Source organism: Triturus cristatus, chromosome 7 (genome assembly GCF_964204655.1).
Source record: "Triturus cristatus chromosome 7, aTriCri1.1, whole genome shotgun sequence".
NCBI classification, from domain to species: Eukaryota; Metazoa; Chordata; class Amphibia; order Caudata; family Salamandridae; genus Triturus; species Triturus cristatus.
The window spans coordinates 313,460,554-313,478,833 of NC_140590.1; positions in this window are offsets into that span (position 1 = coordinate 313,460,554).

Consider the following 18,280-nt stretch of genomic DNA (forward strand, 5'->3'; position numbering starts at 1 on the left):
AACCGCTGCAGAGGCCAGGCAACCTACCCCTTACTTACATTTTGAGCGAGCCAGAGAAATGTCATATGCACTGCAGCAACCTAGCATTTTCCAAATGAAGTGACTAAATCAATGCGCCACTGTCCCTCATACCACTACACTCTACTCCAGTCCACACCACTACACGGACATCTAGCCTTGGTCTGCTGTGGTTCTTGTTCAAACTGTTTACCTTTTAAGTCAGCCCATGAAACGCAGTTATTCCATCAATTTTCTCCAATCCAACTGACTGTGTGAATAGATAGTATGCTCAGCAGCATCATGATGATGACCGTGTGGTACGTATTCTCCAACACCAACTCAGTCTGTAGTGACTGATTAAGTATAATATATTCCATATTACAATATTGCAACGGATATTGGCCGGCACCTGCAGTGGTAGGAGTACAATGTGGTTATTATTAAACAACAAGGAAACATTAACTGTCACCAAACCTGAGTCACTTTTACTTTGTCAATAAACTAGTATAGTTCTACTTCATGGCATGCACAATTATTCGTAGTCACCCAGCATCCAATGCAATGCATGCCATCATTCACAATGGTAATCACTCATTATTACCTGTCTTGCTGTTCTCTTTGGCTGTCAAATCTGATGCCTGCCTAGCCTTCTGACAGTCAGTGATGAGTTTCTTTCGGCTTGGAAACAAAACGGAATATAGCTGGAGTCACGTTTCACTTCTTATGAAGGGACTGTTAGAGGCAACATGTATTGTACTATTCTCCATCTCCATCCAATGTCTGGTTTGCTTGAAATGTACTTAGGGAGAGTAAGGAAGATGGAGCAGGACCCTGAGGAGTGGAGTGGACAGTTATGCACAGACGTGCAACTCCAATAGTGAAATAAAAAGAGGAGACTGTTGATGGATTTGTTGTGATTAGATTTTGAACCAGAAAAACAGATACACAGTCACACACAAATAAAGGAAGGGAGAACAATTTGAAAGCCTAGTTGTCAGGGAAGAGGAGCTCGTTCTCAAACACTGGTGGTTCGGACATAAGTACGTCTAACAACCCACTACTTATGTCATCGAAGTCGCTCTCCTCTTCCTGCTGTGATTCACGTATTTTGTACTCCGGTGGTATAAAGTGTTGATTCATTTTGATCATGGTTAACCTCTCAATGCTTTTGGGCGAGAGACTGGTCCTTTTGACAGTAACAATGGCACCAGCAGCACTGAAAACACGCTCTGAAGAGACACTTGCAACAGGGCAAGCCACATACTTTATCACCAGCCTGCTGAGCACTGGCCATTGGCTTCTTTTCCCATACCAATACACCAATGGGCTTTGCTCCATGAAGACCTCTGTTGTGTCATCTAGATAGGCCTGAACCATTTGCTCAATGTTCAGGGGTGCTTGGCCTCTTTTGCCTTTGCATCAGTCATGGACGTACAAAACCCTTTCCGTAGAAACCAATCACCTGCCGTTTTTTTAAATGTGCCTGATGATCCTGTTGGGGCTGTTGATGTTATTGCTGGCAGTGTTGTTGACTGCTGGGAGGCAAACGCACTTCTCTCGGCCTCTGAAGTAGAAGTTGACTCTGGGTGCCCTGCAGTACTTTTTCTGCCCTTGGGGGGGGGGGGCCTCTAATTAAGATCCTTTCGGTTTCAAAGTCAGTGGCTTCCTCAGCTATCAAAGTTTTGTACTGGGTAACATCCACTTCTGAAAAAGGAATTACTTCATTACTGAGCAGAAATAATTTGTAACGTGGATCCAAAATTGAGGCAGTAATGTAATGTGGATGTGACACAATGTTATTTTGAATCCTTGTATTGTCAGATAAGCGAACGACTAAGGTGTCTGCCAAATAATATGCGTCTACTTTGTCATCCACACCTGCGTACATTTCTGACACCTCCTTCAGCTCTTGTTCTAGCATGTACAACAATGGGATAGCTTGGCCCATAGTACAGTCCTCCCTGCTCACTTCACGTGTGAAGACCTCAAAAGGAAGTAGCATCTCTGTCAGGCATTTGACGAGGTCCCATTGGGCCATCTCAACTCTCATGCCTTTCACAGTAGGATCCCCTGACCTTTTCATGACATAAGCATTAAGTGGTATGTACTGCTCTAACAGACGCTCAAGCATGTAATACGTTGAGTTCCAACGTGTTGGCACCTCCTGGATGAGTGCTTTGATTGGCATTTTATGCTCATGTTGAATGACCCTCAGCTGCTTCCGGGCTTTAAAATGCTCAGGCCACCCACCACAATAATAACCAAAAAGTGATTACAAAGGACAGGAACAGGAAGTTGTAGTGTCAGTGGAACTTACTTACTCTCATAAAAAATATTTTAAAAAAAATAAAAGCTTCCCCGTGCTCCAAAACTACAGTTCAATGACAACTTGAGGAGTTTTTTTAGCAAAATGCACAAAATCAGCGTTTTCGAGATGGATTTATGTTGCTTGCGAGATATTGTTTGCCAGATTGCAAATGCTGCGTGTTCGGGATCACGAACTGTACAAAAATGCTTTATCGCGTGCGCGAACACGCATATTGAGAGCGCGAAAATGCCAAAAACTGTAAGTCTGCATTGTCGCGCTGTGCAGAGTTACCGAAAGTACGCGAGCTGAATCCCTAGGGTTACCTACTGGCTGAAAAGCCCTATTTATTTAACACACACCCAAAAACTGCTATCCCACCCCAAAAAAAACCTTTTGCAATGAAACCCAAAGCCATACAAGGTGTAAAAAAATAATTCAACACACAACACAAAATGTAAATTAAAATAATGCACCAAAGATTTGAGGATGACTACCTCTGGGCGTACTGGCAGACTAGGCCACAAGCTTGGAACAGAATGGCAAAAGCAAGCACACTGCTTGGATGGCACCACAAAATGGCCACCACACACCCACAACAACAAGAAATGGAAGACAGTCAATGTACGCCTATGGCAAAAGCACAATGCCTGCCTTCCTAAAATGGCCGCCACACACATGCTCAGGCCACCCACCACAATAATAACCAAAAAGTGATTACAAAGGACAGGAACAGGAAGTTGTAGTGTCTGTGGAACTTACTTACTCTCATAAAAAGTATTTTTTTTTAAATAAAAGCTTCTCCGTGGTCAAAAACTACTGCTGAATGACAACCTGAGGAGTTGTTTTAGCAAATGCACAAAATTAGCGTTTTCGAGATGGATTTATGTTGCTCGCGAGATATTGTTTGCCAGATTGCAAATGCTGCGTGTTCGGGATTGCGAACTGTACAAAAATGCTTTATCGTCTGCGCGAACACGCATATTGAGAGCGCAAAAATGCCGAAAACTGTAAGTCCGCGTTGTCGCGCTGTGCAGAGTTACTGAAAGTACGCGAGCTGAATCCCTAGGGTTACCTACTGGCTGAAAAGCTCTATTTATTTAACACACACCCAAAAACTGCTATTCCACACCAAAAAACACCTTTTGCAATAAAATCCAATGCCATCCATGGTGTAAAAAATAATCAACAGACAACACAAACTGTAAATTTAAATAACGCACCAAAGATTTGAGGCTGACTAACTCTGGGCCTACTGGCAGACTAGGCCACAAGCTTGGAACAGTCAATGTAAGCCTATGGCAAAAGCACAATGCCTGCCTTCACAAAATGGCCACCACACACATGGCCAGGAGGACACAACAACAACAAGCATAAGCCAAAGGGAACAAAGAAAAGAAATGCAGGCCTTTATGGAAAAAGAAGCACACACTACTAAACTACCACCACAAAATTGGCACAAGCCACATGGGCACTCGCAGTCACAACAGGCCATGTAAAAAAATGAACTGAAGCAGGCCTATAATGGATGACGGGACAAAGGAGGCCTGCTAAACAACACAGCTTTAATCCAAAAATGAAAATCAACAGGGCTACGAACGGATTGGAAAGAAGTTACACATCAAGCACACACATCCAACAAAGGTATTTCACACACACACACACACACACACCAACAGTCAAATATACCACAGCCACATTTAGCATTTCAATCCTATGCCATCCATGCCCTACATGATGTTGAAAATTCTACAGACACCACGAAACATGGACCCATGGGTACCCTACTGGCAGAAATTGCAGAGAAAAACAACTATGCCCCTATTGAAAGTACAGGCCACCCGCCACAACAATAATTTTAAAAAACAATGAAAATCCCAGAAAAATATAGGTACACAAACAAGCCCCAATGAAACAAACACACCAATTCTCCAACTTACTTGTAGTAAATTAAATCTCAAATCAAAAAGTCCTCAAATAAATCCAATCCAATGGTATGATGCAGCAGACAGACACAAAAAGTGAACCTTTCAGCTCCAAATCCAAATGAAAGTGAACAGCACATGCACAAAGCACTGGGAGGAGCCTGCTGGACAGGAACAGGAAGTTGTAGACTCAGGGGCACTTCCTTCCTCTTGAAAAAAAGAGTTAAAAAAATTAAAGGACTCCTCCTTACACAAAAGACTACAACAAAATCACAATCTGAGGAGTTTTTCTGAGCAAAATGATCATTTTAGAGAAGGTTTTATGAAGCTCGCGAGATATTCTTCGCCAGATTGTAGTTTTTGCATGTTCGGGATCGCGATCTTACAAAGACAGCCGCCGGAATCCAGCTCTCGCGCCGAATGACGTGTTCGCGATCGCACACTCTCGCGGGCTTGGGCAGCCATATTACAAATCTCGTGGCGCTCGCGAACGGACAGAAAAGCAAGTTGCCGATCGCAGAATCACGGTAAGACGTTGCCGCGCGCACAAGAATGAATATTGAGCGCGCGAGGAAGCAAAAGTACTACGCTACGCGCTAGATTGCGTAGCAATCTGCAACTTCACGCTCTACGCGAATCGTAAAGTTGCCCAAACTTCGCAAGCTCCGCGAACGGAGCGTAGTTCAACGCCCAGGCTGACTCTCTTCCCACATGCTGCACGCTGCAGCCTCAGCTCAGCTCCTTAACAACCGCACACCGCCAGCCCGGCAAGCGGACACGAACATCAGTACCAGTTCGAGCACCGCACGATGCTCCCTTGGCGCTTGGTGTCTGCATCCACCGGCATAGCGACATCAGAGGGCAGTGCGCAGAGTTCCTGTGCGACGTTTCCGAAACAATCAAACTTCAAAGGCTACTCGAACCAATGTTCTTGAAAAACAGGACTTCCTCATAATCTCAAGTATTTCAGTACATACACATAGGTAAGAACACTTACAATTAGCTTGACCTGCAAAGCAAAAGTGGAATACTTACCTACAATGTAAAGACTGCTGATGTATCTCCCATGATTTAATGACTCCCGATGTGTAGCCTGTGAAGTAAATGCAAGATACCTATTCAGTCAGGTACACATACTCACCCAGACAACACCATCGACACAACAGCATATAAATTACTAAGCAATAAAGAAAATGAAATAAATAAACTAAACTTTAATAATTGAGTGGGGGGTCCAGAGATTCAAATAATGATTCTTTGGGGGGGGGTCCCCGGATTCCAGTAATGATTAGGTGGCGGTACACAGAAGTCAAAAGGTGAAGAACCAATGTTGTAGACAGCACTGAAGCCACTTAACAGTGGCACCAAGCATCGCATGAAAGGAAGATATGTTTTCTTCCAAACTGAGTGTGTTGGAACTGAATTTAGGAGCACATTTCATTGTATGCAATACAGTGTTTCTGACCAGAAGCAGTCAGTAACTTTGTGAACCCCAGCTTTGATAAGGGCTACTGATTCTCTTAATATATACCCACATTTGTAAAGCGCGAACACTCACCCGTAAGGGTCTCTAGGCGCCGTCAGGAAGATTAAGCAAGCGAGTTCCCAGAGTCACATGGTGCTGGGCTAATCTGGCGCCGGGGATCGAAACCTGATCCCCAGATTCCGGAGTCAGTCGCCGTGGCGCCACACCTCTTCCCTCTTGAGTCTGAGTGGATTACACTCTTCTGTTGATAGGGGGCTTCTTTGGCTTCCAGGTGAATGTTCGCCTGATGAAGATGAATTACACTTCATACAGGTTACTGCTGTTAAATTTGTCAAATATAAGATATCATATAATACATGGTAAATGAGACATAATAATTGGCTGAACAAATGCAGATGCAACTTTTGCAATTGCACAGTAAAACCATTTTGGAATTTTACAATGCAGCTACTAAACCACACACCACGCAACTGATCACTGAGCAAACAGGTATAGGCCAGATAATGAGTGTATTTACCCGCATACATGCCAAAAACCAGCTACATACCAAGTACAGAGCACAAATGAAATGCCAGACGAAGAGAGTATTTGCAAACGTGTCAACAACCAGCTGCATAATTAGTACACAATAAACAAGAATATTTCAGGGGAGGAGTGTATTAAAAAATGCATCAATAACTTAAATGAATGTACATGTGACAATTTTTCAGATCAGGACACTTTCCACTTTGTACTGTTTTGTGGCCTTTATGGTGTCCCTCAAATACAATTTATTTTACCTTTATTGAAAGGGAGACAGTTTACTCAAGCTAGACCTGTTTTTATTTTTCTGCAAATGTTGTTCAATGATTTTGTCTATTTTAATGTTGCTAGATTCTTAATGATAGCTGTTGGACTCAGAAAAAGAAGAGGTTGATTTGTATTTGGAGCATATTGTTTGCTTGTTTTTTCCCCCTGATAATGTTTATTATGGGTATTGAGCCCTGGATTTTAACGTTTTATTTTTAATTTGGGACATTTTATCACTCACCTGTTTTTTATTATATCAAGATCAATTTCTCCTGAGGTTGTTCATTACTTGTATGCAATTCTTTGTCTTGAATCTTTTTATTTAATTTTACGTCTGTATCTTTTATGGTTTTTATTAACCCAATAAAGATTATTTTGAGTGACATGTCATGAACCATCTGCATAACGAGTACAGGGTAAAGAGCAATATGTTAGACGAAGAGTGTATATATGTGTAAACAACCAGCTGCATAACGAGTACAGAGTAAACAAGAATATGCCAGACAATAAGTGTATTTACATATGCGTGAACAACCAGCTGCATAATAAATACATGAAAGAGTAACACCCTCCCATGTGTACTTATCCAGCTGCTGAAATAGCATTTTTGTAATAAACACAATCAATGTGAGGAATGGCATTCTCCTCTAACATTGAATTACCTCGATGACAGCCTCTGTACGAGATGCTTGTGTTTATGATGATGATTACGCTGCCTCAGCCAGACCTAAAGGGGTGTGTTGGAAATGATGGTCCTCTGCAATCCCACATGGGGATGCTCTGACTATGCACACATTACATCCCATTATGACCTGCTGTTCCATACCTGGATGAAATGAGGAGCACACTTGAAGGCAACGCCATGGGTTGTAGACTAGCCTTTCATCATCCACATGCCACAAACAAAGGTTTTAAATTCAACACACAGACTTAAACTCCAGCAACACCCAGTAACCAAAGTAAAGAGACTGTAGTAACTGGGCACTTTAGCCATGTGTGCAACCTTCAGGCCTGTGCATTGTCTGGACCAATTGAATGGCACCTACCGAGTATTCCTACTTATGCCACGTTTTTAGGTTTGGCGTAATGAAAGCTGTTTGTAGCATTCCTTCTTCACAAATGATTTAGCGAAATAATACCAGTGTAGTATTGCACAAAACTATTGTTACAGCTGATACCATTTTGAGTTTTCTACTGCCATTTTGCTTCCCACAGTGTGCCCATGTTATGCATAGCCTGTTTGTTCTCGCGCTTCTAACATATGCATCCTCGCTCTCATAGATAGCACTGTTAAGCGAGGAGCTGAGTGTCTGGAAATTTGCATTTCTTGTGTCTGTTTCTGTTATGAGTATCCTTATTTAAAGCAGTGTATGAAAAAATCTAAAGAAGTCATGCAAATTGGAGACGGGTCAGCATTAGATGCTCTTTCCTGCCACTTTGCACATCAAATTTGCACTTTGCTTGTTTTGCTGACTAAAGGGGTGTAGATTCCTAAACGGTGTAGAAGTGATTCAGGCATTGGGGAAAGTTAGGTGGAAAGCTCGGCTATGAAACTGGCTGAGCACAAGAAGAACGCAAGGGCCCCCTTCAGGACTAGAGCTCAGACTTCTCATTGTACTGCATCTGACGTTTGTTCACAATCTTTACAAAACAATATTCAAGGCACCAACATCCTAAGTACATTTTCCGTTTCTGAAACCTAAAGTTCCTGGACAGACACTAACAATCCCTCAAACTCCACTCACAGATATTTACTGGGACCCTGTGGCAGGAGTGAAGTGTAAACAAGTGCAGGCTACTGGAAGCGGTCCGTAGTCTAGCAAAGCGAAACAATTGAAAATCTTTATATGCACTTTGTTGCTAACACATGTTTGGTTTGAAAACAGTAAAACAGCAAGAAACAGTCACCATCCAGGGCTTGGATCAACAGGGGTTGGTATGTTACATTTCTGATAATGCTGGCTCGAAGCAGGGATCACTAGTCATACGGAGTTTCGATGGCATGAGTAGTCTGGACTAAAGGCTACTGATCAACAGATGGGCTGGGAAACTGAGAGATTTAGTAAGGCCAGATTTAATACGATTTCCATCGCGAAAAATAGATAGCTGTTGAAGATTCCATATTCTCATATGTTCTGCTTGAATTTGTACATTTTTCGATAGCTGTGAGCAGCAAGCACTTGCCTTCGAAATGTTGATGGAGGGGCAGAGGTGACAGGCAGGCTTGTGTCTGTCCGAGGGGGTATGAGCTGCTCACACGGCCTGTGTGTTTGAGCGATGCTGTCTGCCCCAGCCCTCACACTTGCAGCTTCCCAGAGGGGCCCGGTGCTTCTGGGTCTGGAATTTATGGATCCGGAGATTTTGGACCCGATCAACCTGGGCCCTGAATTGCGTTTCTCAAGCCAGATTTACCACTTTTTATGAAATAACACAACTTGTAACGAGAGCCTAAGAGAGCTACCTACCTAATTCTGTTTAGGTCTGTCCATTTAAACACACAGGGCGTTAATCTAGACAAACTCAAAGTATTGTATTTCAATTCAAACCAATTGGACACATATCTGTGACTAGGTATTCAAAATACCACACATTCAAATCAAGAAGTATTTGAAGGGTAATCTATATTTAGAATATCATATCCCTTTTTCTATTCACTTAATCCAGAAACATTAATAAAAGTTCAGATTTTCACCATGATACATGGGATTCTCAAATCTCTGTACAAAAACCTGTTCCTAATTTCGATTGAATTGTGATGTCTCTAGTCACCTTTGATAACCAAATTAAGTCGCTGCTGAACTGTAATAACATGTTACAGATGAGGAGTCTCATGATTACGTCTATGTCCCTCGTCCTCGACCCAGTCATAACTAATGAGGTATGTTCCACTGACAGGAAATGCTTTCAGGCTCCACCCACTCTCCTGCCAGGGGCTCTAAAGACATAGCCAGCAGAAAGCACTTCCTGTTTTGTTTCCTCTCAGTGGACACGACGGGGGACGCTGAGGTAATTGCTAGGCACTTACCTTGTTGATGGATATCCTTGAGGTACCTCCTTTGCTGGGCCAATGGCATAGCTAGTCCTTTGGCCGGTAGTGGCGGCCCCCGAGTTTGGCGCCCCACGGCAGCCGCATCGAAGAGTGGGGGTGGGTGGGGTGAGATTGCCATTCCAAGTTTGCCAGCTCCGAGACTGCAGGAGCGTGGGGGGGAGAGGCTGCCACCCCCAAAACTCATGCCGCCCAGGGCGCACAGCAAACTCCCGCCCCCCCTTGCTACCCCACTGTGCCGGGCTCTGGGGGTGCTTTTGGGCCATGGTGGGAACTCCTTGAGTCGGGACGCCTGGCCTCCTGGATTCCGTCCATAGCACCAATCACCTGCTTTGCTGGGCTGGACAGGGCTCAGTTGTCTTTTGGCTTTCCTTGGCTGACTCAGGGTAAGACTTCAACTCGGGGTTTTGCCACTCCTAAGGACTTGTTATACCATCCGCTCTTGGGGCTGTGATGGTTTCATACTCCCAACTGGATTCCTTTACGAGGAGTGTTTACGGGTGATTTTCTTTCAGGAACCATACTCCAATGTGTCGGGTGTAGAGTTGTCCGTCTATGGCTGGTCTTGCCTTTCATCTGGCGTGCAAGAGTGGCGCCGCAGCTGTGTGGCTGTGAGGACTGCTTTTGGCCGGTGCCGCTGTTCAATGCGGAGGCTTTTTTTGGTGGCGGGTCCTCCGTCCGCCCCTGTTGACCGTGCCTATGGGAGAGGGGCATGGTGGGTGCTGGTCACCTGTGGACTGGCTGATCGGGTCAGTTTTGGCTCTCGTTGCACTTACTTGAACTAGTGTAGACTGCTTCTGCACGTTCATTTGCATAAAAAGAGGGAAAAGGTTTGTTCTGTTGTTACTGCTGGCTCTGATTACTGTTCTCTGTGTGCGAAAACACAACCAGAAGCTCAGACATGCTTCTCCTGTCTCGTCTCTGTCTTCTCCTGTGGACAGTGTGGATTCTACCCCTCCTGTGAAGCAAGACAGGTTGGATGATGAGGCTAGATTGAAGAAACTGATTTTGGAGACATGTCTGATTTGAAGTTCTCCTAGACGTCTGCTGGTGTCCGTTCTGGTGGGGGTAGTGATCTCTATTCCGACATTTCCAGCTCTGAGTCTTCCTATGGTTCCTCCTTGGGCGCAGTGGACCTAAAAGGAAAACATATTCCCAAAGACCTGTTGCAAGACATCTTGTCCTATGTCAGTGAGAACATGGGTTTTCCTGATTAGGAGGTTGCCAGCACGTCCAGGGATACAGTGTTACCACAATTTCAGAAGCAGGTCGACTAAGACTCTACCTATTCATCCTTTTGTGATGGACATCCTGTTGAAAGAGTGGAAAGATCATGTTGCAGGACATGGAGGTTTACCATTCCTGAGACTGTTCATGTTTATTCCATTGTGGCCAGTTTGGTGAGTCGTCCTTCCATTGCTGATGATAATATTCTCAGGGATGGATAAAAAGATTGACTCTTCTGTGAAGAAGGCCTATGCTAGGTCCCATCTCGCCATCTGGTTGGGGGTGTATGGAGCTTAAGTTGCTCAGTCATTAATGTCCAGCATTATGGCATAGTTTGCCACCATGCAGGAAGGTGGTACTTAACTGGAATCCAAGCAACGTCAGGCTGAGTTCCTCTCCGATATTGCCTTCGACTCTGTACGTGCTTCAGCCATGTCCTGTGGTGCCTCCATTGCAGCTAGTCGGAATTTATTGCTGAAGGGGTGGAAAACTGATGCAGCTCAACGCTCCATAGCTTTGAGTTTACCAATCACTGGTCCTCGTCTTTTTAGGAAAGCGCTTGAGGAGAAACTGCAAAAGGTGTTCAAGGAACGTAAGCATTCCTTCTCCTTCCAGCATCAGTCTCATCATAAGGAGTCGTTCTATTCAAATGCTAAGTCTTTCTGTCAGCCTTCTTGTCTACAGAAGACTGCGTTCTGGAACCAGAAGCCTGCTGGGAAAGGGTTCCAACATCAGTTTCAAAAGAAGCCCCCTTTTGATACGGGACCGGGGACTCCGCATTCCTGACTATGCTGACTCCCTGTTCATTCCCTCTGGAGTGCTGCCAAAGGTTGGTGGGACACCACATCTTTTCCTGGCAGTGCGGCATCTCTCGATGACCGATCAGTGGGTACTGGATGTCTTTGATCGAGGTTATCAGATCGAGTTTTTATCCCCTTCATCTACATCATGACTCTGACTCCGCTCCCTAAGGACGTCTGTCCTCGTCAAGCGCTGCTGGACGGAGTTCAGTATCTGTTTCTGAAATGAGCAATTGTCCGTGTTCCCCGATCGGAGTGGGGTCAGGAGACTTATTCTATCATTTTTCTCATTCCAAAGGTCAAGGGAGGCTTTCGGATTGTGACAAATCTCCAATCTTTGAACCAGTTTGTTTGAAAGATGCCATTCAAGCTGGAGACCCTATTACATGTGATTCCATTGATTCAGCCCAGTTGGTTGATGTTTACCATGGATCTTCAGGATGCATAGCTTTATGTGCCAGTGTCACAGGAGTGTCAACAGTTTCTGAGATTGTACCTGAATGGTTAGCATTGGCAGTTCTATGTCCCACCGTTTGGCCTGCGCTCCTCTCCCAGGGTTTTCACCAAAGTGGTGGTGCATCTGGTGGAACACCTTCACCTCCTGGGAGTGTCTGTGTTTCCTTACCTGGACGATTGGCTTCTGCAGGCTCCTTTTGCCTTGGTGATGTCTCAACAGTTATCTTTGACCATTAGTATGCTGGAAAGCCATGGGTTTCTCCTGAACTTTTCGAAGTGCCATCTTATTCCTGCTACCCGGAGGTCCTTCATAGGAGCAGACTTTGATTCTGTTCTGGGTAAGGTGTTCCCTCCTCCTTCCAGTATTCTGCGACTGCAGTCTCTGTTGCAGAAACTGTTGTTTCAGTCTTCGGTTCCCCTGCTTCAGTGGCTGGAAGTACAGGGTCACATAGCTGCGACAGTGTTCACGGTTCGCTGGGCCTGATTACATCTTTGACCGTTGCTGTGGCATCTTCACCGCTTGGTGCCTTTCCCGGTTCAGAACTTTTCCATTCCTGTTCTGGTGTCTCCAGAGGTTGTAAACGTACTTCAGTGGTGGATGGTTTCTGCATATCTCCACAGAGGCATGTGGCTGCATCCTCCTCCATCTGAGGTGATGACGTCAGATGCAAGCACGTCCAGTTGGGATGCTACTCTGGGTCAGTGGTCTCTCCATTCTCGTTGGTTGGACTCGGAGTCTTACCGGTCCTCCAACTGGAAGGAGCTGTCTGCGGTGGAGTGGGCCTTCGATTCTTTCAGGATCATCTGCTGGGGTGCAATGTTCTGGATGGATTTATTTGCTTCCAGGACCAATGCTCTGCTTTCCCTCTTTTGTTCCCAGACTCCGGAAATGGAGGCCTGTGGGGTGGAGGCCTTGTCTCTCCGGTGGCCCACTTGGTTTCTGTATGCCTTTCTTTCTTTTCCTCTCATCCCTGTGTTTCTGCTGAAGGTTCATCAGGGAGGGGGCACAGGTAGTGGCTGTATTACCTCACTGACTCCAGAGGTTCTGGTTCCTTTTGTTACTTAATCTGGAGTTGGGTCTTCCTTGGATCCTGCCTCCCTGCCCATCTCCCCTGAGGTCTGTCGCTCCTTCCCTCCTGGTCTCTCTCATCTTTGCATCTGGTGGTTGAATGGTTGTCTCTAGGGGCCAGGGGTTTGCCAGACCACATAATTACTGTGAGTCAGGCCTCACATAGGAGGTCGACTTTGTCACCTTACTCTAAACATTGAGCTTCCTTCACCTCCTGGTGGTCTGAGCTTGGTCTGTCTTCCGCCTCGTGCCCTCTCGCTATTATCCTGCAGTTTTTTTTGGGTGGGTTCCAGAACCGTTATGCTTTGTCTACCCTGAAGGGCCAGTGGTCTGCTATTCAGGCTTTCCGGTATCCGGTTTCCGTGCCATCTTCTGATGGGTTGTTGGCATCTCTTTTCTTCAGAGATTATCTCTCACTGTTCATTCTTCTGTACCTTCTTGGGATCTGTATCGAGTCCTGAGTGCTCTACAGTCCTCTCCTTTTGAGCCTTTGTAATCTGTTGATTTCTGTCCTTTAAGGTGGCTTTCTGGTGGCCATTACCTCAGCTCAGAGGTTGGGTGACCTCACTGCTTTGCGTTGTTCTCCTCCTTTCTTGCGGTTTATGGAGGGCACTCTAATCCTCTGTTTGGATCCTGGTTTTATACCTAAAATTCATTCTAGGTTTCTTTCTTCTCAGGAATTGATCTTTCCATTTTTCTACCCTTCTCCTTCTTCTCCTGCTGATCAGTTGGTACACACTCTTGATGTTAAGCATGCTTTGACCATGTGTGGGGACCGGTCGGCAGTGTTTCGTTCTTCTGACTCCCTGTTTGTGTCATTTGGCCAGGCTGGTCTGGGGAAAGTTGCTTTACGGCCTAGGCTGGGTCGTTAGATCAAGTCTGTTATTTCTTTGGCTTATCAGGTCTCTGGTTTGCCTTGTCCCTCTGGGGTTCAGGCCTGTTCTACTAGGGGAGTCTCTGCTTCCTGGGCTGCCTTTCATGGGGTGCCGCTAGATGAGATCTGTCGGGATGGGACTTGGGCTTCGGACTCTACTTTTGTGAAGCATTACAGTTTGAATTGGGCTTTGGATGATCACGTGAATTTTGGTTGTGGTGTTTTGCGTGCTGTGGGGCCTGTTGCTCCCACTTGATTCTGTTTTGCTATTAAACATCTCACTTTGGTGCTCTCTGCAACTGTGTACAGTCTGTTTTCTGCATGTTGCTGTGCCAAAGGCCTTCATGTGTTTACTGCCTTGGAATTCCTCATTAGTTATTACTGGGTCGTGTACGAGTGAGGAGTGATGAGTTACTTTTGGTAATCCTCATTGCTCTTAGTCTCACTCGTCCTAGTCATAATTCCCACCCACCCTCCCTGTTTCAAGCCTTTTGTGCTTGGTATGTCAAAAAGTGCTTTCTGCTGGCTATGTGTTTATAGCCCCTGGCAGGAGGGTGGATGGAGCCTAAGGCCTTTCCTGTTTTGTTTCCTGTCAGTGGAATATACCTCATTAGTTATGACTGGGTCGACGAAGAGTAGGACTAAGAGTAATGAGGATTAACAAAAGTAATCAGAGCATCATGCCTTCTGCCCACAAAAAATGATGAGAGGAGAAATGCTTGCACAATCGTTCAGGGTTGCATTGTCGCCCATTGTGTTTTTTGCCCACGTCACCTCAGGTTAAACTTAGCCATATGCAAATCAGCCTGCTCCACTAAGAACAGTCTAGTCCAAGCACTCTCAATTCGAACACAAGCAACCCAAGATCGGTTTAAGCCTGTTTGAATTCCTGCTCACTGTGCCAATGGGTCAGCTCTAATATTCCTAGGAAATAGGGTACATTCAATCCTTCAGAAGAACACAGTGTTCTATCTGATTCATTTATCGCAAATCAACATTCTTTGGAGCGCCAAGATGTGCTAAATCAATATTCCAAGTTACCATCAATGAATTTGAACAGAGACAAAAGGCAATTTCGCATATCACATATTTTGGACATATTGTATAATCAATAATTCTGTACAACGTCAATGGTGTAACAGAAGTGAACATGTGTGCAAGAACAAATTAAATACAAGGAAAGAGTCCACTGGTAAAAAAAATTGACCGATTCCAATACCTGAGCAAATACCAGTCCAGAAGGATCACTGACAGAATATCGACGGACAGAATATCCAGCTACAGGAATATCAAGTCTAAAATATCGATGGACAGAATATCGACAGCCTATCTCTACCATGATTAGTGCAAAAATATCGAAACCAAAATATTATTGTTTAAAATATCGTTGTTTAAAATATTGATTATTTAAATGTCTTAAAAATATTATACAAATAATAAATATAATGAATAAAAACATAGTTAGAATTATTTAAAAAATTTAAAAACCGATAAATGATTAATGTAATATAAAAAATAAACATACATATTACTTTTATATATATATATATTAACCTAATAATATTAATAAATAATTATTTTATTTAATTATGAAATGTTAGAAATATAAGAAAAATTATAAATACATATATATATAAATACACCTGTAGTATAGAGATAAAAATAAAATATATATCATCAATTAAAATATTAAAATTAATATTTATTTAAAGAAAAATATTTTTACACTACATTAACTATAAAAGTAGGGAAATGTTGGATAGCGTAGGGGTTAAAATTACTATTCCCACTACAGAAAGTGCAACATTGCAAAAACAACAGTTGATGGACAGAATGCAGAACAATGTCATACATTCACCCCAGTACAGAGACCCGGGCCTAAATCCATTGTTTTTTTGTTCACCATGCCATTTCAGTTTGAACCCAGCAATATGCAAATCAGTCTTGACCTTGTGCCGCATGGGAACAGTCCAGCCCGAACTGCCAAGCCAGGTCCTGCCTGGACTGGAAACAAGCATCCTAGGACCGGTTTCGGTGTTTCACCCCTCTTCAGACAGGATAGCTTGATTCCAGTGGCAAGGAGAGCACGGGACCCACGTCTGGGCATACCCATCCCACTCGGGGTGACAAATGCAAAAACAACAGTTGATGGACAGAATACAGAACAATGTCATACATTCACCCCAGTACAGAGATCTGGGCCTAAATACATCGTTTTTTTGCTCACCATGCCATTCCAGTTTGAACCCAGCCATATGCAAATCAGTCTTGTGAAAGTGTTGGATAGCGGGTAGATACAAATTACTATTCCCACTCCAGCGAGTGCAACAGTAGGGAAAGTGTTGGATAGCGGGTATGTAAAAATTACTGATCCCATTCCAGCGAGTGCAACAGTAGGGAAAGTGTTGGATAGCGAGTATATAAAAATTACTATTTCCACTCCAGCGAGTGCAACAGTAGGGAAAGTTTTGGATAGCGGGTATGTATACATTACTATTCCCAGTCCAGCAAGTGCAACAGTAGGGAAAGTGTTGGATAGAGGGTGGGCAAAAATTACTATTCCCGCTCCAGCGAGTGCAACAGTAGGGAAAGTTTTGGATAGCGGGTATGTAAAAATTTCTATTCCCACTCCAGGGAGTTCAACAGTAGGGAAAGTGTTGGATAGCAGGTGGGTAAAAATTACTATTCCCACTCCAGCGAGTGCAGCAGTAGGGAAAGTGTTGGATAGCGGAGGGGAATAATTTACTATTCCCACTCCACCAAGTGAATGCCAGGAATCCCCGCCACGCAAGTCATAGTTTGCCCTGTGTGATTTGTCGACATCCATAAGGTGGATGCATTAATCATATTGCAGTACCCTTATAAAAGTGCTTTAATCAATGTGTATATGCTCAGACTGACTTCAAAGGATTTTCCAGGCAGTTGGGACTACGCCTGCAGTCAAGCTCAGTGATTCTAATCACCTTAATCCAGTTAGCTCTTTCCGCTTGGGTGAACAGTGCTCTGAAAATCTTTTAACTTGCTTTTGAAGGCTTATGAAAAGCATTTGGACTCTAATTGTTTGAACGTTGTACTAAAAAACTTTAACTTGATTTTGAAGGCTTATGGAAAGCATTTCGATTCTAATTGTTTGAACATTGTACTAAAACACTTTAACTTGATTTTGGAGGCTTATGGAAAGCATTTGGGATCTAAATGTTTGTTGATTTTGACATCGTCTAATTGTGCTGCTACACTTTGGGCTTATGTTCAGTGCTGGTAATTCTTGTTACAATAGGGCAAATAATTTTCTTTCTGTCATTAGAGAAGTTTGTTGCATGCATTTTAGCAACAGTATGCAATTGTGTGTATTGTTTAATGCTAGATTCATGTTTATTTTTTGAGTGATCACGGACACATTTATACAGGCGCTTGAGGCTATTTTAGAAGTGCTTCATTTTGAGTTTGAAGGACAACAAGAAAAGACTGGTTCATATTAAGGTGAGATTATTGCAAATTACAATACATTAACATTGCTAAGTGAATTTTCATGATCTAGAAAAGCGAAGTCTTATGTAAATTCTGCTTTATGTTTATAGAAAAGAAACCCTATTTCATATTCGCATATTTTTAAGAGACAATTTGTTTGAAGCGCCAGAATACCAAGAAAGGTAATTTTGAGTGTTATAATTTTAATGTGCAGTATTGCAGTTACCTTTAGGGATTTAGGGCATCTTGCGCTTACATGTTTTTTGTGTATTTTAGGAACGCATGAGTGTTTGGCCGTGTTAACGTTACAAAACCTGGCAGGTCCAGACGGCATCCTTATTTCTTGGTGAACACGCGAGGCGTAGCAGTCTCCCTTTCTTCTTGTCTCTTCCCATATTCCCCTTCCCTCTTTGGACATCTGCCAGGGCTTCTGTTTTAGTCAGTAGCACTGAGAGGTGTTCAAGGGGGGTTGGGGAACAAGCATCGTTCCTGCAGACAGACCTGGATTTCAGGTGAGTGGCTGGACTCACATCTTACATAAAGCCAAGCCACAAAAAATATAGTCTGCCTAAACGAGGGATGTCACTACAGGAAAAGACACTATGAGTGTGCAAGATTTAACTAGGTTAGTACTAGGGTTACAGCAGGAAGTCACCACACTAAAACAGGAAAATCATACGTTAAACAGCGAGTTGCAACGATATAAGCCCCGAGAAAACCTTTGGGATAACACCTCGGTCAAAATAAAACCAGTGGTTCAACCACAATGTTTCACTTTTACCCCAGAAGGTGCAGAGGGGACACAACCGGTAAATGTTAGTGTTACGACTCCTAC